The sequence below is a fragment of the Odocoileus virginianus genome, chromosome 16 (assembly GCF_023699985.2).
Source record: "Odocoileus virginianus isolate 20LAN1187 ecotype Illinois chromosome 16, Ovbor_1.2, whole genome shotgun sequence".
NCBI lineage: Eukaryota > Metazoa > Chordata > Mammalia > Artiodactyla > Cervidae > Odocoileus > Odocoileus virginianus.
The window spans coordinates 48,950,624-48,976,003 of NC_069689.1; the positions used below are offsets into that span (position 1 = coordinate 48,950,624).

The window sequence follows — 25,380 nt, forward strand, 5'->3', positions numbered from 1 at the left end:
TTTATTATTTTGTCAAAAATGAGAATAAATACAATAAAATTAAAATAAGTATTTTGACTTGCCAATATTAATTCTAACAATTTATCTGGAAGAACATCTTGTATAATAATGCCGTTTAACAAAGTGTTCAAAGTGTTCTTTGAGGTATGATTGCAAGGATAACTAATTGAAAATAAAGAAAGATCATTACTAGGGGGTTCATCTAATGTTATTCTAGATTGTGGTTAAAAAGAATGAGATTGTATTATACATCAAACCTGAGAAGAGCTCCAGTATACACTGCTAATGAAAAAAATTAGCTGCTTAAATAATATAAAGTAGTATATAATATATCACAACATATAATAGTTTTTATAGTGGTAATACTCTGCAACAAACCTGTTTACTTTTAAGGTACTGCAAATTTTATTTGCTAGTATATGGAAAGACTGATGCTGAAGCTGAAACTCCAATACTTTGGCCACCTCATGTGACGAGTTGGCTCGTTGGAAAGACCCTGATGCTGGGAGGGATTGGGGGCAGGAGGAGAAGGGGACGACAGAGGATGAGATGGCTGGATGGCATCATCGACTCGATGGACATGAGTTTGAGTAGACTCCGGGAGTTTGTGATGGACAGAGAGGCCTGGCGTACTGCGATTCATGGGGTGGCAAAGAGTCGGACACAACTGAGCGACTGAACTGAACTGAACTGACTGATACTTTTAATTTGATGTATTTTTATTGTAACTATTCTTATCAGTAGTTTTAGCACTAGATTTTGAGCTCTCAATATTCAAGGATTATGCACTTCTGATGTGCTATGTAGCTATTTTTAAGGCATTTTTGAAACTATATAAATGATTTTAGTAAACTCATTGAATAGAATAGAGAAATGTAACAGTTGTTTTTTATTAAGAGCAATTATTAAAAACTTTTGATTCTATGTACTTTTCTCCCTTTTATATAAGAATCATTTATTGCTTTAACTATCAGAGAAATAAAGCAAGATACAGAAGAAAAAGAAATATAAGAATACAAGACTAATAAAAAAATATGCAAACTTTCAGCACCATCTCAAAACAAAATATTCCCACCATGACAAAGTTCACTGAACCACTAATTTTCTCTTGATCAAAATGTGAGTAAAATGTGTAACTTCCTTTAAGTCACTTTTGGTTCAACAGCAAATAGCAGCTAATTGCACAATTGAGTGCTGACTTATTTTCTTTCCATATTATTATTTACAGAACAAGTACAAAGTAGTCTGTGGCTGATTAGAAAGGAAATTTCATCGCAGTTTCTCAGAATGACTTTTATTTTGATGTATATTTTTTAATGAACCTAATTTATGTGAAGGTTGTTCTGTTAAAAGAAAAGTTCACAAAAATATCACGCATGATTGATCTCATGACTGTGCCTCAATCCAAAGACAACACACAACAGCAGTCAAATATACATTTTATGGGCTTTTGTCTGTTTTGCAATAACACCAGAAAACATTCTTTAATTAAAATTTAAAACCGTAACTGATTAATTTTCTGTGTAAACAATCCGTGTCAACATGGAATGTCAGCATTTTAAGGCTGTGTGAGGATAAATTTTACTTTCTTCACAAAGGCCTTCTGGGAAGACTTTGGCACAAGCAGACGGTGAGAATGTGACCTACAGGAGAAGGCTTTGGAGCCCTAGCTCATTCTGTAACCCTATTCCTGTCCACTTAGTTGAGGCCCAGTCAGGGCCCAAGAAAACATCCTTTACTGTCTGATAGTGTTGGCAAGGGTCTGGTAGTCAGTGGCTCCATAGCTCTTTATTTACTAGCTGCAAATGGCCAAAGGGTTCCAAAAGCGCCATCCAGTAGCTGGATCTGCTCCTGCCTCATCCATGCAGTGAAGGAGACATTCCCAGTAATCTGGCCGTGGACAGGGCTGTGCAGAATTTAGACTGAGCACTCCCTTTTGGTTTCTCTTGTTAACCATAATCCCCAATTTTTACAGGATCCAGAAAGCAACCTCATTTCTCCTCAGCCACTTTCTGATTTTCTTTTTCTTTCTTAAATACAGAGGCAGAGTTTTAAAATATTACTTAAAATAATCTTGAGCGACTTTTCAAGGAAATATGGAAATAACATTGCCAGGAAAATGGGGAGTATATTCAAAATAAAGGATTGAAAACTTTCAGCGTAGACATGCATATAAAACTTTAAATAAAAATGCTCATAATCAAGTTATTTTTATTAGACATTTATAGTCTCGCCAATAATAAATTACAGTGACCTCAGCTCTTCTAGAGTCTAGGAAAAGATCCAGGATTGAAATCCTCTGAGGTGACAAGCTGGGTTTTGCATTTCCAATATGGTTCAACTCTTTTGGATAAATTTTACATCCTTTGCTTATTTACCCAGACCCATTCTTCATGACAAATACCCTTCTTGGGCAAGAGCAGAGGATGAACTACTCAAAGTAAATGCTTTCACACTTTGGATCCCTATTTCTCTCCCAGGGAACTTATTTCACTTGTAATTAAGCAATGAAGCTTTCTAAAAGTTCCATGAAAATTTATATATATATTTGGCCATGCTGCAGGGCTTTTGGGATCTTAGTTCCCCAACCAGAAATTGAACCTGTGCAAACTTCAGTTGAATCTGTGTAACCTTCCAGTGGAAACTCAGACTTTAACTACTGGAACACCAGGAAATTCCCCAGATTAATCATATTATTGATACTATAAGAAGAAAAAGATATGTAAAGACACTTTCCTGCAGTGAAAGAAACTTTACTCTTTTACCATGTCTCCCAAACAAGTTGTGTTCTGGTTGTTGGTGTTCAGTCATGTTGACCCCACAGACAGCAACACACTAGGCTTCCCTGTTCTTTACTATTTCCTGGAGCTTGCTCAAACTCATATCCATTGAGTCAGTGATGCCCGAAACAACCATCTCATCCTCTGTTGCCCTCTTCTCCTCCTACCCTCAACTTTTCCTAGCATCAGAGTCTTTTCCAATGAGTCAACTCTTTGCATCAGGTGGCCAAAGTATTGGAGCTTCAGCTTCAGTATCAGACCTCCCAATGAATATTCAGGGTTGAGTTCCTTTAGGATGGACTGGTTGGATCTCCTTGCTGTCCAAGGGACTCTCAAGAGTCTTCTCCAGCATCACAGTTCAAAAGCACAGTTCAAAAGCTCAGCCTTCCTTCTGGTCCAGCTCTCATTTCTGTACATGACTACTGGAAAAAAACCATAGCTTGGAGTGTATGGACTTTTGTTGTCAAAGTGATGTCTCTGCTTTTTGATATGCTGTCTGTACTGGTACATCACTAAAACTGGGCAGTGTTTTTGTGAAGGGGTTTATTAGTTAATTTCTCCATCATATTTATTAGCAAAGTGTGTGTTGAATGCCTGATTCAGGTATCAAAGGGTATAGAAGATAAAGATATTGTACCTCTTTCATAGAGGACATGAGAGCAAAAGAAAGTGCATCTGTAAGCTCTGCGTATAAACAGTGAAGAAGGCACATTTAAAGAGCACCTATTAGAAGTAAATTTATATCTATGTTATCTCATGTAATGTCAAATTTTCTGTGTCACTGAGAGATGAAGGAATTAAACTTTTATGAAGTAGAGACATTGATGGACTTCCCTGGTAGCTCAGTGGTAAAGAATCCACCTGCCAATGCAGGAGATGTGGGTTCAATTCTTGGGTCTGGAAGATCCCCTGGAGAAGGAAATGGCAACCCACTCCAGTGTTCTTGCTTGGGAATTCCCATGGAGAGAGGAGCCCGGCAGGCTACACCCCATGGGTTCACAAAAGAGTTGGACATGACTTAGTGACTAAACAACAAGAAAACTTGGGTAGAATACAAGGACAGTACACTCAGGATTGGGAGTTAGAATTTAAACTGAAGTGGTAATTATGGCAAATACTTCCTGCCACAGTTATGTTGCCTTGTGGTAGATGGAGTTGTTCAAGCAGAGGAATGACTGGTGTGTTGATCCAAATCTAGAGGAAAATCAGAAACGGACCTTCAGGTAAAAGAAAAAGCAGCAACTTAGGAAGTTCAAATAAAAGGCAAGGTTAGGGGTCACTTTTCTGAGGTCAAAGGAGTGTTGATGAAATAGAGATGGGACACACTGGGGCTTGAGTTTTCACTAGACAATGAAACAGTTGGGTATGTTTCAATTCCTCACTGTGTACCCTTTCAAAAACCCCCTAAGTCTTGGGTCTTTTTTCTTATAGGGCATTCTTTTCCAACTCCTGTGGTAATTGTTTAGTCATATCTTTACTGCTTTAATTCACATACCTATAGGTTTATCTAGTGGGAGAAAGTAGATTGACTTTCTCCAGGAACTAGAAACATGAGATAAAACCCCCTGAAATCTAACCATTCAGAACTTTCCTTGACATAAAAATAAAACAAGTATTCAAATGCCTAAAGTGCCTACTTACTCTTTATAGGATACATACAAACCTTTAAGTTGCTAACTTTCAAGGATATGAATGAGCGTCTGCAGGTCCAATCGCGTAAGTTAGTTCGGGTGTCTGCCTTATATTGTCACATGTGGGCATTCACTACAAGTGGCCGTGCTTTTGTGTACCTTGCTGCACAATACTGTATAGAAGACAGTAGCATATATATCAAGTCCAGGACATCTGAAAGCAAGCAGGAAAGCAGCAATGACATAGCTTGTATGGTACTACCAGACTGTACCACTGGATCATTTTTTCCAGAAGGTAGATAGATTTGAATCCTGCAAGGAACCAGAGCCTGTGCCGTCAGCATCAGGCCTTTGTGAATTCGCAGCTTGCCCTCCGTCTCCTGTTGCTGATGATCCTTCAGCTCTAGCATCTCCCACCTCCGCTCCCTCCTCCCTCAGTAACTCTACTGGTCTGTTCATTCCATGCCAGCCCCTGTATGCCAGCTGTTGTACTGACTTCTATACTTTTAGAGGTACTGTAAGATTAAAATCATTTTCTTAATTTTTTTGTTTTTCTGCAATATTTATGTGAAAAATATTATAAACCTATAACAATACAGTACTATGTAGCTGACTGTGCTAGTTGAATGCCTAGGCTAACTTTGTTGGACTTACAAATAAGTACACAGTCTTGAAACAGAACTCATTTTTCTGTAGGAGACTTACTGTAGTATTAAACCAAAAATAGATTTGTGCATCCCAAAATTCCTCCACCAGTGGGTGCATCCCCCCACCATGAACACTGTTTCTTGATTATCCACCATAGTAACTGTAACAAAACTACATTAAAGCCCACCCTTTGCCTTGTTCCTATTGAGAACAGGAGCCCTAGGGTTTCTAATTAAATAGAACTGTTCTACAAATTCAAAGTCTTGTTCTGACAATAAGTTTGGGAATCTTACTGGAGGACTTGGTGAACAGCCACTTTAAACAGCATCTGAATCTTGTTTCCATTTCCACTGTTCTCCATTTACTGGACAAACCATTTTGAAAATCATTCTACCAAAAGACACAGAGATCATTACTATCATGGTCATTTTTTCAGATGAGGAGACTACAGAGAGATAATACAATCCTAATCTCAAACAGTCAGATCAATTGTTCTCATGGATACATTTGGAATTGCCAGAATAACGTGTGGAATTTTGGCTGGAAATGTGGTCATCATCTATCAGATCGGGGAACCTTATGCATTAAGTTCTTTTTCAAGGAGGTAATATAATATGGGGGTGAGATCTAGATTGTTTCTCTTGGCTTTACCATTTTCCAGGCATGGGATTTAGATAAATCATGAAACCTCTCTAAATCACAAGATCCTCATTTGTAAAATTAGAAAACATAATAGAACCTACTTCACAGAGTTGTTGTGAGGATTAAATGAAATAACACATATCAAGCGTGTTAGCACAGCAACTGGCATATTTATGACTCAATAAATGCTAGCCACTGCTAGCGTCGGCACTGATATTTTTTTTCTTTCCAAGTTCCTGAAACAGTTTGTCTCTTTAAACTTGCATATTCAGCAGTGTAAACAGTGCTTTACCCACAACTGTCACCTCCTTACCCCCTACCCCAATAGATGCTGGTGAAATTATTTAATATGCTATTAAACACTGTGTCCATGGGATAGGCATCAAGAAATAAGAGCTGGAATTTTGCTCTGTTCTCACATTGTTCGTACAAATATTCCCCACCCCCACCTCTGCCCCCGAGTCACACGCACACACATAGCATCATATTTCTTTATGTTGAGCTGGAAGGGGTGTTCATGTCGATAAGAAACCTTCCTCCCACCCCACTTTGTCTGCCCTGCACTTAGGAACCAAGGTTGAGTTCAAATAGGGGTCAGGGAGATAAAAGCCTGAGGCTTAACCACCAATTCACTAGTCTGGTGCCTAAAACTTCCGTCATTTATTTATTGCCATCAGAAAGGATCAGTCGGGTCCTGCGTCGTGCAGGCTGCGAGCAGAAGCCTCTGCCGTTTATTATCTATCTCCCCTTCAGCTGGGAAACAAGCAGGCAGATGCCATTTCCCCAGGACATGCTGCCCTGCTTGTGGCCTCAAGTCTGAACGGAAAGCGGGAGAAGTTTCCTTGCTCTTTATGGGTTCTTTTGTTTTTCATCAAGAGGCCAAGTACAGACATTTTGAAATAATTGTCAGAGTCAGAGCACAGGCAGACCCGGGGGGAGAAGCCAGCTAGCCCGGGAGAAAGAGGACAAACAGCCATGGCTGAGGCTTCCAGACTGAAGGAGATTTACTGCAGCCACTACGGAGACTATTTGTTATGGAGGAGAAGATAAACAGGAGGCGCCTTTGGAGCCAGTGGCCATGTGGAAGGTGCTAGAAGCATTCCTGGGCAAGAACAGGGCCCGGCCTCAAAGCCAGCTGGTGACGGTCGGCTTAGGTCCGCTTTGCTCAAAATTTTCATCTTGGGTTTGGATCTGTGCTGGGCTCTTTTAAATGCTAATGCAAGGGACTACCAGCCAGGTGCCCCCAAAAGAACAATTGCACCGCAGATCTGCATTAGAACGCCAGTCCCAATGCATCCAGACAAAACCTGGAGGGCGCCAGCCAGGAAAGGCAGGGCAAGAAACGGCCTCCAGGGACCCTGTCTCGGCTGCGGTGCTCACAGGAGTCTGAGTGGTACCTCAGCCCTCCTGCCATGCTTCCCCCAAGCTGTTTCTCTCCCATCCTCCATTTGGCAAAGCCAGCAAGATCCTAAACGTCAGATGCGGTCTCGTCCCTGTAATCATCCCCTGGTGAGGAATACAAATGGCCCTGGGACACATTTGTGAGTCAAATTGCCTTTCAGGATAGTGGGCTGTGTGGGCCAGGCGACTGCTCATGTAGCCCGACTGAGTGAGTGTGAGTGTGTGTGCGTGCGTGTGCGTACGTGCACACTGCTCACATTAAACTTCTAGAAATCGAGAACCCACAGGGTTAACCTAGAAGGCTAGAATGATATTTTCACTGCCTTTGATGATACACTAAAATAAAGAACGTCTCATTTTGTAGCAGAACATTGCGTCTGTGAAGCCAATGTACATGTGGTTACTATTTGCAGAATTTGGCATTTTCTACGAATAGTATAAAACAGGCATTGGATCGGCTGTCATGTTTTGACAGGGTTGTCCTTTTTTGCCAGAATGCCACTTTCCCTACCCCCAACCTCCCTTGTATTTGAGCAGCAACCCTACTGCATTTTTTTTTTCCAATGGACTAGGAAAATTGATGAATAATGAGTTAAAAGCTGGACTGGGTCAGGGGTTTAAGGCACAAGGAAGCAATCACCCTGAAGACAGTGGCCCCCCCTAAGGGGAGGCAAGTCCCAGTTAGGACTGTTGGTCGGATCGTCTCCAGACAGGACCTCATCCGGCCCCAGAAATGGGGACAAGGTCAGGGACCTTGTTAGTTAACAGTGTGAAGTGGGAGTTTAAAGCTGTTTTGTTTATAACAGGCTAATCACCCTGACGGAGAAGTACCCCAGTTCTCTCTGCTCAATATATTTGATGCCTTCCAAGCTGTCTGGGCCTCTGTCTTCAGATTCTCTCAATTCTGCACCATTCATCCATCCACAAACTTGACAGAAACAAAGATGACAATGAGAAATAATTTTACCTCTTCACTGTGACACACATCTATCAGCTTCAGCCCCAGGGTGTAAGCCTGGGTGTGAGGTTTCAACTTCTCAGTGAGACAGAGAGTTTGCTGTGTTTAACCTATAAGCCACTATTAAACACACATACACACAGACCCACAGACAGAGGAAGTCCTTTTAACCTCTTGATAATTTGGACCTTTGGGTTTTGCCCCTGCCCCCGGCATGTGTTAAATTTGTATTTTGAAAGCTGGATTTGATTCTCTCACTTTCTTATCTCGCTTTTTCTTTTGTTCAACATCTGCCACTTTTTTCCCTTTGTTTTCAAGACACCAAAAGCCAGAATTAACCCATGTTGAAACATGTTTTCTAACCAGTCCTTCAGTTGCTTGTAGAATGATCTCCCTGAATATCCATTCTTCTATGTTAACCAAAACAACTTAGCTGACATTGGGAAAAAATAGCTCTTGCATGGATTTTGAGCAAGCAATAGATTTCTGATTAAACTGCTTTATCATGCATGTTTAAATGAACAATATAATTATACTCAAAATTGAAACGAATTGTCAAAATGTCTATGTTTGGCTTGGAATCACTACAGCACAAATCCAGTCATAGAATTTCTCAAAACAGTATTAAGAGTAGCAAACAGGCCATGCACTGTATGATCATTTCACTTTTATTTATGTTTGCCTGAACTTGATTCAAAATCTTAGAAACCTCTTATTTCATGACATTTTTGCCTGTTAAATCCTCTCATTTCACCAGGAACTTCTAAATTAGTCATTTCTTTAAAAAAAATGAGGTTCAAGAATTAAATTCTTATTTTATTTTGACATGCATGGAGATCAAGACTAATTATTATAATTATTAATCAATGAAAATTAATGTATTTAATCATTTATTTTTCATATAGCAACTAAGCATCTAGCATGTGATAAACATTATGCAGTAAATTCTCAGGTATATTGAAGAAAACAAAATAATTTCTGTCCTCAAATTACTCATGAGGTGAGAGATAAAATAATAGCTATATATATACATATATATAGCTACAATGAAATACATTTAAACCTTTGTAATACTCATATATTGTGTAACTATGAATTCTGTAAGGGTAAATTTGGTTTTCTATTTCCAAGTTAAATTGTATGGTATGAAGACTTAGCATTACCCATTTATCTATTGATAGAATTTTGTCAGAAATACCTCCAGGATTATAGAATTTAGTTATAATAATTAATAAGGATAATTTGAGTATGACAAGAAGCGTTTCAGAAGACATTAACATATACTATCTTATTCAAATTGTCAATCACATAACACTTTTAACCTCATATTTCACAATAGATGCATAATGGAAATTCTTCACCTAGGAACTTAACAAATGCAAGGGTTTGAAATGAGCAGCCCATTCACTCAACAACAAATAAATATTAATCAATAAATGTGTCTTCAGCCCCCATCTTGTGTCGCATAAATAGAACTGAACAAAACAGTGCCTTTCCTGATACATACAGAGCACAGGCTAGAGAAGGAAGACATTGTACAAATAAACATATAATTAAATATTCAATAAAATGCTATTAAGGGGAAAGACGGTTCTCTGAGAGAGAAAATCAATAAAAGCTGTGGTTTCAGATGGAGAACAAGAGGCAGCTTCCCTAAGGAATCGGTGTGTGGTTTGAGGACTGGGGAAGAAATCGGGCAAAGAATGCAAGGAAGAGTGTGTGTGGCGGAGGAACATGTGTACGAAAGTCCCAAGTAGAAAGGAGCGGCTGTATTTGGAAACTGAACCTCGCAGTGTGTGGGGGATGCAGCAACGAGGGGAGAGAGGCGGAGAAGGAGCCTAGAGAGACGGCTCTTGGGAGGCCTTGTACATCCGGCGGATCAGTCAGGGCTGGCTAGGCTGTGCTGCAATGACATAAATCCAAACTCTCGGTGTCACAGCAAAATAGAAGTTTACGGTAGTTTACACATCTCACAGACTGATAGAGTGGTGGTGGACAGACCACTCTACATAGTCAGGGGGTTAGAATGAGGAGGGGCTTCCCCTCATAGCTCAGTCGGTGAAGAATCTGCCTGCAATGCAGGAGACCTGGGTTCGATCCCTGGGTCAGGAAGATCCCCTGGAGAAGGAAATGGCAACCCACTCCAGTATTCTTGCCTGGAAAATCCCATAGACAGAGGAGCCTGGCAGGCAACAGTCCATGGGGTCACAAGAGTTGGCCACAACTCAGCAACTAAACCACCACCACCACAGAGTGAGGAGAGGTGCACAAAGAAACCACACATGCTTTCAATTTCCTCGACCTGTAAATGGCGTTTCTCACCTCAACATGCTTCCATTGATGAGAACTAGCTCCTGAAGCCCCACCAGGATGCAAAGGGGTTTGGAATGGCCTTTTAGTTGGGTTCCCAGTACAAACACATGATTTGGCAAGCTTCTCTACCTAGTCTCTATTCAGAATGACATGTAAAGAAAGGGACCTTATATTTTATCCTAAAAGCCATTAATCACCATTGAAAGATAGTCTAACATCAGTGTTTATGTGATTCTTCTAATATCAGGGTGAAGAATAAAGTAGAGGGGCTCCACGTGGCTTCTGATGAAACTGGGAGCTATCTCTCTCTTATTTTTCACTTGTTTTAGGCAAGCAACATATTCTTATGTTTCATCTTCTTTTTGTGTAAAGCTTATAGCTGATTTTGCTTGGGAATCCCACCAAGTAAAAAGTGATTGTTATTGAAGCTGAGTACACCATTTCAAAATACAAACAATTAGAGAAAAAAAGAGAACTTGACCAAGATTAAAAGTCAAGAAACACAACAAAAACTTTATAGCTCCGAGTTTAAAATACGTAAGTAAAGAATCACACTGAAAAGCAATGCTCACAGATAAAATGTGAAGCAAAAGAACCAAATAGCATTACAATTATAAAATATGGTCTTTAAAACTTTTAATAGCAGTCAATAGAATTAAATAGTAAGTTAGACATATGTAAAAAATGCATTAGTGGCTTTATGGGAAAATACCTATCATGAATCCACCATAAAAATAGATGGAAAACCGGAAGATGAGATCAAGTGATATGGAAGAATGGAAAGTCAAAAAGGAGAATGGGGGAAAGGGGAGTTTGATCAGCTAAGGCCATGCTGTTATACAAAGAACTTATTCCTTGTGTGTAAGAGATGAAAGTCTGAAATTAAAAAGGGTGTCACACTGGCTGTGCAGTCAAACTTTAAGACATCAGGGGAAAGGAAATCCTTAAAGCAACCATGGAGAATAAGCATATTATCCACAAATGCATACCCACCCACTAAATCTACCCAAAGCTTTTCAAAAAGGTATCAGAGGACATAAAGCAATGAAATGATACTTTCCAAGTATGAATGAAAATAAACACCAACTTAAGACTTTGTTTTCAGTAAAATTATCCTTCCTGGGTGAGAGCACAATGTAATCATTTTGTTTAAAGCCTAAGAGAGCTTCCCACTAATAAAAGCTTACCAAAAGAAGAAAATTAAAAAGATACAGGGTAGCAATTACGAATAATGGGGAGGGTATGAAAACATTATGGAGTTATACACTGTTGTTGATGATATGTAAAAACTTTGAATACACCTCTATAATTTATTATTTCTCATTTTAATGTGTTATATTGAAACAAAGCTATGTATTCTTATTTATCTTCCCATTTGCATAACTCAAAATCGCTGTAGAAGTTCTATCTGTCAAGGTCTATGTCACTAGAAAGTGAAAAAGAATAAAAATGTCCAGAGACATGCTTCTTAAATTAGGTGGAGGGAAAGATAAGCATTCTAAGGAACCTTAAAACCTATTATATTTTATCACACTTATTGTAAACTAAATAATCATCTTTCTAAATTCCTCATGTTCCACTTGCCATTTTTATGCACTGAGATTTATAACACAGCACACACTTATGATTTATGTACAGGTGTGTGGGTGTGCACATATGTGTGTACCTTGCTCATATTTGGCAGTGAATGCTTTGTATTTAGAAGGACTATTGTATAAAACATCAGTTGCCATATTATTGTTAACTCAATATGATATAAATCCTTTCCATGTCTATCCTCGCGCCATCTTTTGGCAAACTCATTTCCATTCATCCTTCTATACTAACCACCTTCCCACAGGCTAAAATTTTATCCAAGAGTTTACCATATAAATTGCTACCCCCTCCAACCTCTGTATCTCCCTGGTTCCCACCATCTCTTCCTCCTTCCCCTTACTAGGATGTTTTTCAAAAAATGACCAGTTCGCCATTAATACATTTATTTAAAGGTCCTTTTTCTTGTTTACAATAGTGCATAGGAAGAACAGGCTTTCCAGGTGGTGCTATTGGTAAAGAACCAGCTTGCCAATGCAGGAAACATGAGAGACATGAGTTCAATCCCTGGGCCAGGAAGATCAGGAGAAGGGCAACCCACACCAACAGCATGCAAGCATTAGGAAGAGTAAGTGCTCAGTAAACACTAGCCATCTTTTTTTCTATTTGAAAAATGTTCAAAGATGCCACTGGTATGCCCACATCCCATCTTCTTGGCCCTCCTGATTTCAGCCACAGCTAAAGAGGGCAGCTCTTTGCTTACGCATACTCACCTCTGCTGATAGAGGTACACTATAATTTCATGCTACATTTATATTTTCTGCCCCATAATATGGAAGCCTGTTCAATTCCATGGGCAAGAATAGTCGAGAGGTATAAGAGAGTTATCATCCCCAAGAACAACCCTCTTGCTAAAAAAAGAAAAAAAATCCCTTTTCTCTGAATTTCTGCTGTCAGAAAGTGAAAGTTAGTTGCACAGTCACGTCTGACGCTTTGTGACCCCATGGACTGTAGCCTGCCTGGCTCATCTGTCCATAGAATTCTCCAGGCAAGAGTACTGGAGTGTGTGGCCATTTCCTTCTTCAGGGGATCTTCCAGATCTAGGGATTGAAGCTGGGTCTCCTGCATTGCAGGCAGAGTCTTTAACCAACTGATGAGCCACTTGGCAAGCCTACTGTCAGAGGTTTGTTTGCTCAATGTTTTCTTTTTTTCTTTTCTTTTTTTCCCCAACACCATTGCTTTATAACTACCTTAGCAAATTCATCAGTTATATGCTACTTTCCAAACACAATTGTCTCACCTTACCATCTTACTCAGGTTTTGGAGTATTTAACATTAATGAACCCTCCACTCTTCTTGGAGCTCCTAGCCTGAGCTTAGAGCCATCACACTGTCCTGACTCTCCTTTAATCCCACTGACCATTTCTCTTTAGTCATGACTTCCATCTCCTCTTCCCCAGAACCTCTCCCTCCTGAGTCCTACTTCTATATTAACTGATGGACTCATCTTCTGTATCATTCATGTTGTCTGGTGCACATTCAGCATAAGCTGGGATTAATTACCTAATTTGATGGCTGGGAAGCTTATGTCCAACCCCTTGTAAACATCTTCACCCACTTGGAAAGACCTAAGGACGTCAAGTACTCTGTAAAATCTCAGAGAGCAGAAGGGATTTGGCAAGGAGGAAGAGGAGGCCAAGGAGACTGGAGACATATTATAAACCTCTTTCATTACAAATATGCACTCTGGGGGCTGAGACTGTGAATCATAAGCCATTTAATTTCCACGGCCAAGTGGGAGGGTGAATACGGTGAGTCAGCCATTAAGATGAGCAAATTCAAGGGAAACAGAGCCCTAAGATGATAAGAGTTAGCCTCAAACCTTAAAGATATTTCTTGAATGGTTCAAGCTTTGTATGCCCTGTAGTACATCTGTTTTGGTTGCCTTTTTCCATTACCTGAAAAGAGCTGAATTTTATATCCAAAAATCATTTCTTATTTCTCTAGAAAATAGTGTTATAATGTTATTCAGTAAAGATTCTTTCTAAACTCGGGTAACATCAAAACCTCTAAGTGGTTAAAGGTTAGGTTTAAGCCTCTCCCTGGTGTGTTTTTTATATGGAGAGTGTTTATTTAGCTGGCAGACAATCAACCAAAGTGGCCAATGTGTGTACAGGCTTCACTTGGTAAACATAAAGTGTAGGAGTATGCCACTGAGAAAAAAAATGCCCCCCAAAAAACATTTGATTATTTTCGAAGTAGAGACATAAGTGTGTTAGGAGATAGATACTTCTGGATGCTTACACAAAACCCACTCCCAAAAAAAAAAAAAAAAAACCCACTCCCATTTTCCTTATTACTGACAGAATCTCTATAATTTTGGAGGGTGGGTAGCAATGTGATCAGATCAAAGTTCATTTCTACAGATGCTAGACCACTTAGTAAGTACAGGAAACACGTTTCTGGTTATTTCCATGTGTTCCTGGGAAAGTTTTGCCTTCTTATTATGAACAGCACTCATCTTCTTGTTTCTAACTCTTTTCTATTATCTGAATGACAGTCACGATGGCTGGAGCTGCAGGTGCATTCATATGCTTGATCATGACGGAAGAACTGAACACAGTTCCCTCAACCAGCTTGGGACAGGTTAGCTCTGAATGAATCTCCATCTTGTCTCATCTCTGGTTATTGAGCTTATTTGCTGTATGCAGCTAAACCCAGATCCTAAGAAATAGAGGAAAGCAATAGAATGGGAAAGACTAGAGATTACTTCAAGAAAATTAGAGATACCAAGGGAACATTTCATGCAAAGATGGGCACAATAAAGGACAGAAATGGTAGGGACCTAACAGAAGCAGAAGGTATTATGAAGAGGTGGCAAGAATACACAGAAGAACTATACAAAAAAGATCTTCATGACCCAGATAATCACGATGGTATGATCACTCACCTAGAGCCAGACATCCTGGAATGTGAAGTCAAGTGGGCCTTAGGAAGCATCACTATGAACAAAGCTACTGGAGGTGATGGAATTCCAGTTGAGCTCTTTCAAATCCTAAAAGATGATGCTGTGAACGTGACACATTCAATATGCCAGAAAATTTGGAAAACTCAGCAGTGGCCACAGGACTGGTAAAGGTCAGATTTCATTCCAATCCCAAAGAAAGGCAATGCCAAGGAATGTTCAAACTACCACACAGTTGCACTCATCTCACACGCTAGCAAAGCAATGCTCAAAATTCTCCAAGTCAGACTTCAACAGTACATGAACCATGAACTTCCAGATGTTCAAGCTGGATTTATAAAAGACAGAGGAACCAGAGATCAAATGGCCAACATCCGCTGGGTCATTGAAAAAGCAAGAGAGTTCTAGAAAAACATCTACTTCTGCTTTATTGACTATGCCAAAGCCTCTGACAGTGGATCACAACAAACTGTGGAAAATTCTTAAAGAGATGGTAATACCAGACCACCTCACCTGCCTTCAGAGAAATCTGTATGCAGGTCAAAAAGTATTAGTTAGAATTGGACATGGGGCAACAAACTGGTTCCAAATCAAGAAAGGAGTACGTCAAGGCTGTATACTGTCAGTCTGCTTATTTAACTTATGTGCAGAGTACATCATGAGAAATGCCAGGCTGGATGAAGCACAAGCTGGAATCAAGATTGCCAGGAGAAATATCAATAACCTCAGATAGGCAGATGACACCACCCTTAAGGCAGAAAGAGAAGAAGAACTAAAGAGCCTCTTGATGAAAGTGAAAGAGGAGAGTGAAAAAGTTGGCTCAAAGCTCAACATTCAGAAATCTCAGATTGTGGCATCCGGTCCCATCACTTCATGGCAAATAGATGGGAAACAGTGACACACTTTATCTTTGGGGGGCTCCAAAATCACTGCAGATGGTGACTGCAGCCATGAAATGAAAAGACGCTTGCTCTTTGGAAGAAGAGTTATAACCAAACTAGTCAGCTTATTAAAAATCAGAGACATTACCTTGCCAACAAAGGTCCATCTAGTCAAAGCCATGGTTTTTCCAGTAGTCACATATGGATGTGAGAGTTGGAATATAAAGAAAGCTGAGTGCCCAAGAATTGATGCTTTTGAACTGTGGTGTCAAAGAAGACTCTTGAGAATTGCTTGGACTACAAGGAGATCCAAGCAGGCCATCCTAAAGGAGATCAGTCCTGAATATTCATTGGAAGGACTGATGTTGAAACTGAAACTCCAAAACTTCTGCCACCTGATGCAAAGAACTGACTCTTTTGAAAAGACCATGATCCTTGAAATATTGGAGGTGGGAGGAGAAGGGGCTGACAGAGGATGAGATTGTTGGATGGCATCACCAACTCAATGGACAGAGTTTGAGCAAGCTCTGGGAGCTGATGATGGACAGGGAGGCCTGGCGTGATGCAGTCCATAGGGTCACAAAGAGTTGGACACAGCTGTGCAACTGAACTGAACTGAAACCCAAATCCTAAATGGTGCCGTTTCAAATGAGATGAGTCAAAGTGGAAAAAGCAAAGACATGAGGTTTTCAGACTCCTCATTTGAATTCCGAGTTACTAGCTTGAGACCTAAGGCAAAATAGTAAAGCTTCCCAACCTCAGTTTCCTCATCTGTGCACTGGTGCTTACAATACAGAAGTCATTTCTCAGGTTGTTATAAGGATAAAGTGAGGTAGTGAATCTAGTTTCTGGTAGATAGAAATTAAAATTATAATAAAATCCTAATAGAAGGAAGTTTTGGAAGTTCTCTCCAATGTATAACTACCTAGAAGATCCCATTTAAAGGTGGAGTCAAGCTATTTCTGACCCAGTCCATTTGTTTTATGCACTGCCAGCAATATCACTGTAGCGGAAAACATATTTCATGGTGTTCTGGGTGGTTGAAGTAGCACTTAGACACACGTGCACTAATTCCAGGTCAGCAAGAAAGATCCAAAGCACCCTGACAAGACCCAAACTGACCCCTTTTAACTCTTGAGTAAAATGTTATTTTACTCACTGAAGAAACTGCTGCAAATGAAACTAAATCTCCAAGAGGAATAAAAATGCCAGGGAAGGGAAAAACTCTCTCTGACAGCACTCCAAGCCTCTAGATTTTAGTTATTGTTTTTTAAGAATGCAGAGCATCAAGTGTGTTTTCCATTTCCCCACAATTTCAAAATGATGACATATATTACATGCATCCTAGTTTGTCCTTTTCTGCTACCTTCTTTCTTCTTTCAGGATTGAGAGAATATTTACACGGAATTTCCAAGATCCCAAGTGTGTCTTTAACATAAGGTAAACATAATGGACCATGTGTTTGGATAGGAGTAGGAAGTCCAGGGACTTCTTTTGGTTCCAAAGAACAGAAATTTAGCTGCCTGACTTCAGTAGAAGGGGAAAGAGAGAGGTAGTTACTCAGAGAGACTGAAACAGGAAAGCAGGCTGAAACTGACTCCTCTGGGTTCCACACACTCTTCCTTGCCTCTCTCCCTTTAAAGGTTTTCATCTACTTTCTTCATCAAATAATATCCTTTGGAACAGTGCAAAAAGTACTAACCCCAGAATTTTGTGACCCTGACTCTGAACCCTTTTGATAGAATCATTACTATTAATATTAATATCCTTGTCTGTATCATGATGTAGAATTCACCAAAATTTTTATCCCAACTTTTTCATTCTTCAAAGTGTACTTTCTCTAGTTCTCAATTGGAATTCATCATGGTTAGACTCTAAATTAGTACATGATCTGTGAAGATTCAAAATCTTCGTGAAAATTTAATATCTCAAAAAAAAAAAACCCAAAAAAACAAGGCATAACTCTTGGAAAAAGATAACTTCATACTACTCTCAGTAAAAGTCACAGTCAAGTGGGACATCCCTGTGGCCCAAGTGGTTAACACGTCACCTTTCAATTTAGGGGGTGTGGGTTTGATCCCTGGTTGGAGAGCTAAGATCCCACATGTCCAGCTGCTAGAAAACCCAAAAACATAAAAACAGAAGCAATATTATAACAATTTTAGCAAAGATTTTAAAAATGGTCCACATCAAAAAAAAAAGAAAAATAAAACAAAATCTTGAAAAAAAATCAAAGCCGAGTGTCTCATTTATACTCATTCCACAACGAATTCTCATTCTCTCTGCAGTGCTTTCACTAACATTGCCGTCAACCATCACTTTTGAGTTTTCTCAAAGTAATGGTCAAAGTATTAGATGGCTTAAGGATCATGGACTTCGTGTCTCAAACAATGGAGCAGGGACTGGGTGGCCCCCTTTGATTCGGTTGCCATATGTCAGTGTTTCCTGTCTGGTCTGGAACGCGGCACCTTTCTCTGTATCACCCACGTCCTGCCTTTCTTTTCCTGACTTGGGAAGTATGACTTCCGTCAGCCTCTTTGGGGAATTAGCTGCCATTCTCCTGTTGATGTCTGTTTGCTTATCAACCTCTCAGGGAGGTTTTTGTTCATTAGTCAGGAGGAAATGCTGATCCATAAAGCACGTGTGTCCATTCTTTGGTGGCAATGGTAAGTAGAGCATCAAAAGATGCCCTAAACGTGAGTGATAATCAAGTTGTTTCAAGTCGCTGAAGACTGGAGATGGCACATAGTAGAAAAAATAAATAAAATCACACAAACCAATTATAAGATTTTAGGAAACAAGAGCATATTTTTAAAGTCAGAATTAAATTCGGTTAAGTCTTCATCTATTTACAAAGATTTAGGGGGAAATGATATCATTTGCAAAGTGATATTTTATCAATTCAGCACCTCCTTTTTCATGTCGAAAAACAACCTAAATAGCTGATAAATGAAAGTGAATGGATTTCCTCATCCTATTTTTAAGACTACAAACCAATAGCATGACACATACAGTGAATTCACATGTTTCATTTTCCAAAAGGGAGGATATTTTATATTAGTCATTTTCTTAAAATTACAAGCAAAATATGCCCCTCTTCTTGAAAAAATTTTTAAGAACTGAGGCTAGATCGAAATAAGTCACTGGAGCAAACAATTTTATGATTATTTCAACTCTCCAATGTCTTCAGGTGCCAATGAAAAGCATTTCTCACCGTTCAATAGCCAGACAAAACAACATGGTTTACGACTTCCCACAACTCTAGGATATGTTCTTCCAATTATTCCCTTTTAAAAGCAAGTAATAAAATAACAACAGAGTGAGGATGTATCATTCTGCACTCCAGTGGATGGGTAGAAAAGCCTATGTAAGGATTTCTAACACCTTTAATTAGGCTCCCAAATAAAAAGGTTATGTGAATATCTTTTGTGATGCAGTTTTGTCAATAAAAGAGAAAAAATAATCATTTTCCTTATGACCTATCTGAATAAAGTGATTCTTCTTGGTGCCTTAGCTGCTAATTTGGGCTTACTTTCATCATTGCTCTTGTCATTGATCACTCTCCCAGTAGAAGAGCAAAAGTATGATGGTATGGTCTTGTAGTGGCCAGAAAATAAAAGTAAATATTTCTTGAATGCATGAGTGATTTTCAAAGGAATTAAAAGTACCCTGTTTGTCTTATTAAGAAATATACAGAAGATTTTAACCACAAGTGCTATACTCTATGTTGCTGCTATTCAATCACTAAGTCGTGTCCAACTCTGTGAGTCCAAGGACTGCAGCACACCAGGCTTCCCTGTCCTTCACTATCTCCCAGAGTTTGCTCAAACTCATGTCTACTGAGTCAGTGATACTATACTCTGACGCTAAGTCACTTCAAGCATGTCAGACTCTTCACAACCCCATGGACTATAGCCTGCCAGGTTCCTCTGTCCATGGGATTCTCCAGGCAAGAATACTGGAGTGGGTTGCCATTTCCTCCTGCAGAGGATCTTCCAGACCCAAGGATTGAACCCACGTCTCCTGTGTCTCCTGCATTGCAGGTGGATTTTTTTAGCACTGAGCCACCTGGGAAGCCCTAATGGAGTTTTTTTTTTTTTTTTTTTGAAAGTCACTTAGTCATGTTGTGACCCCATGAACTATATACAGTCCATGGAATTCTCTAGGCCAGAGTACTAGAGTGGGTAGCCTTTCCCTTCTCCAGGGGATCTTCCCAACCTAGGGATCAAACCCTGGTCTCCCACACTGGAGGCGGATTCTTTACCAGCTGAGCCACAAGGGAAGCCCAGTGGAGCCTTAGCCTCTGTTAAAGCAGAAAATTATGAAAGTTAGACTGAAACATGCCCAGTAAAACATGGCGTATCTTTCCTTATTGGAACTATTTAAAATTTACATGTGATTCTATACAAGAACTGGATAAGCAAATGAAAAATATGGAAAGAGTAAATTTATTATAGTGGTGGAGTTTTTACACAGACACATATCTTAGTACAAAATTAAAAGAAAAATAAAAGACTTGAGATAAGAAGGAATAAATAGACTAAGATCAGGAGTTCCAGGAGTCCAGAACCTGAGAACCAAGCGACAAAACCATAGGCTCCAAGCTGAAGATAAAGAAGGGAGGCCTCTGTCACACACGGACTCAGCTGAGACCCTCAGGTAACATCATTCACTTACCTCCACGTCCAGTATTGTTTTCCTGCAATCCCGAGACTGCCATTTGGCTTTTGTCTCAGCTTGCTGATCTTCATCACCATGAGGATTCTCCCCTGTCATAACCCTTACTGTATTTTTTATGTTCCCACTCTTAAGTACTAGGTTTTCCTGGTGGCTCAGCGGTAAAGAATCTGCCTGCCAAAGCAGGAGATGCAGGTTTGATCTCTGGGTCAGGAAGATTCCCTCACAAAGGAAATGGCAACCCACTTCAGTATTCTTGCCTGGGAAATCCCATGCACAGAGGAGCCTGGTGGGCTATAGTCCATGGAATCGCAAAGAGTTGAACACAACTGAGTGTCTAAAAAACAACAGCAACCCCAAGCTTCTGGAGGAAGTCACCGTACTGGGTAGAAGTGACCACCACAGAGTCACACTACTCAAACCCAATGGGGCTGTCAGAGCTGATAACTGACAGTCATCAATATCTGTTTATTCTCTAGCTCAGTTTCCACCATAACCCTTGTAAATATCTTCTTCACCCTTTAGAGGCATGTGCCCTCAAGAATGTGGCCCGGCAGAGGATGGTTTTTCAATCAGAGAGACCTGAGTTCAGTTTCTGGTTCTTTAGCTATAATCATATAGATGCAAGTAAGTTACTTTCCCTCTGAAAGCTTCAGTATCGTTTCATAAGAAAAGGTAATACAGCCCATTTTTTCAGTGCTGTTCTGAGGCTGAATCATAGCAGGGGTTCAGTTAAGACTATTACTGTGTGTGTGCTTGTGCTCAGTAGTAAGTCATGTCTAACTCTTTGAGACCCTGTGGGCTGTAGCCCTCCAGACTCCTCTGTCCTTGGAATTTTCCAGGCAAGAATACTGGAGTGAGTTGCCATTTCCTTCTCCAGGGGATACTGCAGACTCAGGGATCTAACCAACAGTTCTTTCATATCCTGCATCAGCTGGCAGATTCTTTACCACTGCTCCATCAAAAAAAGCCTCTAGTAGTATTATTTTCAAAAGACTATAAGTCTGATAGCAGTGGGGCTACAGATGCTGGTGGGAATGAAAAGGGGTTGTCAAATTGGAAATCAATTGTTGATATCTAGGAGCTGAATGAATGTGGGTGTGAGAAAGTGAGTGGGGTCAGAGATAGTCCAAAGTTTTCAATCTCAGAGATAAGACAGCGATGTTTTTGTGCCTGTGAAGCAAATCAAACAAAAAACAAGCAAACAACAACAACAAAAAAAGCTATGTAGCTGATTAACTGAATAAGTAAATAAATTGTTGGGATTTGTCAGAGAAGGGTAGTGAGGTGTCATTTTTTAGCTCCCCATTCCATCATGAGAAACGCTGGGCTGGATGAAGCACAAGCTGGAATCAAGATTGCCAAGAGAAATATCAATAACCTGAGATATGCAGATGACACCCACCCTTATGGCAGAAAGTGAAGAGGAACTAAAAAGTCTTTTGATGAAAGTGAAAGAGGAGAGTGAAAAAGTTGGCTTAAAGCTCAACATTCAGAAAACTAAGATCATGGCGTCTCATCCCATCACTTCATTGGAAATAGATGAGGAAACAGTGGAAACAGTGTCAGACTTTGTTTTTCTGGGCTCCAAAATCACTGCAGATGGTGATTGCAGCCATGAAATTAAAAGACACTCCTTGGAAGGAAAGTTATGACCAACCTAGATAGCATATTAAAAAGCAGAGACAAAAAAAAAAAAAAAAGCAGAGACATTACTTTGCCAACAAAGTCTAGTCTAGTCCATCCAGTCAAGGCTATGGTTTTTCCAGTGGTCATGTATGGATGTGAGAGTTGGACTGTGAAGAAAGCTGAGTGCTGAAAAATTGATGCTTTTGAACTGTTGGAGAAGACTCTTGAGAGTCCCTTGGACTGCAAGGAGATCCAACCAGTCCATCCTAAAGGAGATCAGTCCTGGGTGTTCACTGGAAGGACTGATGCTGAAGCTGAAACTCCAATACTTTGGCCACCTCATGTGAAGAGTTGACTCATTGGAAAAGACCCTGATGCTGAGAGGGATGGGAGGCAGGAGGAGAAGGGGACGACAGAGGATGAGATGGCTGAATGGCATCACCGACTCGATGGACATGAGTCTGAGTAAACTCCGGGAGTTGGTGATGGACAGGGAGGCCTGGCATGCTGTGATTCATGGGGTCACAAAGAGTTGGACATGACTGAGCAACTGAAATGAACTTAACTGAACTGATTCTATTTTTACCCTCCTTCTCTCCCACAAGGAAAAGGTGTTTGTTTCCCTGCAAGAAAATTTGTTTAGTCTTGACCCGTGTTCTTGATTTCACTTGCTCCTCTGTCCACTCCTTCCATCAAATCCCCTGTATCTCCCCCATTCTCTTTGGTTCCCCCTTTCTGCTGAGGAGCCCCAAGTCTGTTTTCATTTATGCACAAATCCATGCATTGAGAAAGTTCCCTTGGGTCTTCAGAAGTAGCTACCGTATTTTCTTTTTTCACTGAAGGCTTCCAGGACTTCTTTAAAAATCTACCACATCTTCGTCACCCAATCATATCTTGAATTCTTGTCTCTGATTTCCACTGTCATGACTAATCAAAACATTTACTCTTTCAAAGTTCCACCTTGTGACTTCCTTTTCCCCAGATGCATGTCTTTTGTTAATTTACATTTTCCCTGGTGTACCTCCTTAGTGTGGAACATATTTAATACAATCATCTTCTTAAAATCCTCTCCTTCCAGTTAATTCTGTATTTGTCAGTGTTTTCCTCTCCAGTTTCTTTATCTCATTTAAATAGCTCCCATTGGTTGTGTGGCTAGGTGGACATGCTACAGTCCAAAACATTTTATTTCTGTGTTCTTTGACATAGAAACTTGAGCTTCACTAGGATAGAATTTCCCTTCTGTAAAATGGGGATAATTTTCATATATATATATATGAAAACTATTATATGTATATATGTGTGTGTGTGTGTGTGTGTATATATATATATATATATATATATATATAGTGTTGTGAGGATTAAATAAAATAACCTGCATCATAGATCTTTACCCAAAGAAACTGTCTATAAATATTAATAATATTACTGTTATCCTCTTCTTTTTTTAGTCTTTATTGAACTGGTTACAATATTGCTTCTGTTTTATGTTTTGATTTTTTGACCATGAAGCATGTGGGATCTTAGTTCCCTGATCAGGGATTGAACTTGCATCTCCTGCGTTGAAAGGTGAAGCCTTAACCACTGGACTACCACCAGGGAAGTCCGCTTTTCTTTTTTTTAATTATATTATGAAAGATTCTTGCAGAATTCCTTGTTTAAGATCAAGAACACGTGGCACTACCATGTAAACTTTTACCTTTTTTGGTGAACAGTTGGAGCTAATAAATCGGTTATGATCTTTTCAACAATATTTGTAATGTTGTCTGAAAGACACTATAGCCGAGTAATATCTAAATTTTTCTATTTATTTAATTCAAGTAAATACATTAATACCAATTTTTTTTATTAATTCAAATAAATCTCTTTGTTTAGAGATCATGATCATTAGTTCTTTTTGTCATTCATCTCCTTAGACAGATTAGGAAGAATAAAGCCTGTCCTTCTCTATAATAAGTAAGGCAGAATAATATGCTTACTGACTTCCCCCCATGGAATCTCAAATAGTACCCATGAGAAAGTAATAAAAAAAGTCAGATGAGCTCCCATCCAGGTTAGAATTGGTACCCAGTTGGCTCCAGATGACCTTGACTCGTTATCTTGAGCTGCCAGTCAGGAATGGAGATTGTGGCTCCCCATCTCTGCCTCTGCAGATGTTACACAGCAGAAAAGCTGCACATTCAGGATGAGCATGTCAGAAGTAGTAAGGATAATACCACTTTGTTCAGCATTGCCTTTGAAGGTAGGGGGGCATTAGTGTAAGACCTATTGATTTTTTTTTTTTTATCTGAGGGGTACATCTTATAAAAATAAAAATCTCAAAAAGTCTTACCTGGGTTAGATAAAGGAGATGGCCCCAAATCAGTAGACTCAGTGCTAATCATCCAAGTTCTCATTTGCCTTCAGATGTCTTCAAATATCACCTTATTGAAACAACTTCCTAAACTTGTTTTTTGTAGAAAAGTGAGAAGTTCATCAAGATAATCTCTTTTCTACAGTGAGAGTCTAGCGCACTTTTCTTCTGAAGTGTCTCCTCACTTCACTTACTCAGCATTTTCCTCTTCTGCCTTCTTCCAGATTAACCAGCTCTATACAGAAAGACACTAAGGTTCAGTCCTCCAGCCTTAAAACCTCACAGAAACCGTCAATAACTCCCCTTTCTTCCTATAAAATACAAGTTGTATCAGTCACCAAGTCCCCATGATTTTATAATTGAGACTCTCACATACCTTTAGTTTCTTCTGTCTTTAATTTAATTCAGATCCTTTCTTATCATCTTATGACCGGAGAATAATGAAAACTTCATAACACTCTTCCCTCTTCAATCATTCCTGGAGGAGTAATTGATCTAAGATTACTTTCCATCATCTTTGCCCTTTCAAAGACCACATATCCTTAGAATGAAAAACAGGTTGACATTCAGAATCTCTGACCAGTGGTTCCAGACTATTACAAACTCATACCTCCCACCATTCTGATGCATAAATTCTAGGTTCAGTTTAACCTCTCACATAAACCTGCTTTTTGCCTTTGCATACTCCTCATACAACACACTAAAAATGCCAGCCACTCTCCTCTCTATCTTTTAGCTACTATTCCTTCTCCAGAACCAAATACAGATTTCATCTTTTTTTATGAATCTTCTCTAATCATTCAGCCAGATTTTTTTCTTCCTACAATTTTTCAGCTTTTACTCTCTATATGTCTAGTAGATTTTTCAAGCCTATCAGTTTCATTTCTCCATATAATCTTTAGCTTCCTTGATGATAACATCTACTTCTCATACTTTTGGAATCTCTCTGAGGTGCTTGCATGATACTAGACA

The 25,380-nt window shown here is 39.5% G+C and overlaps 1 long non-coding RNA gene across 1 annotated transcript; it reads right to left on the reverse strand.

Moving 5' to 3' along the window:
* Nucleotides 1-3,854: 3,854 nt before the first annotated feature.
* On the reverse strand, nt 3,855-24,955 carry LOC110143473 (uncharacterized). Its single transcript, XR_011491649.1, has 5 exons — nt 24,785-24,955; nt 24,388-24,643; nt 5,353-5,449; nt 4,444-4,625; nt 3,855-3,974 (listed from the first exon to the last, which is right to left on the reverse strand). It is a non-coding gene; the product is annotated as an uncharacterized lncRNA (long non-coding RNA).
* Nucleotides 24,956-25,380: the final 425 nt, after the last annotated feature.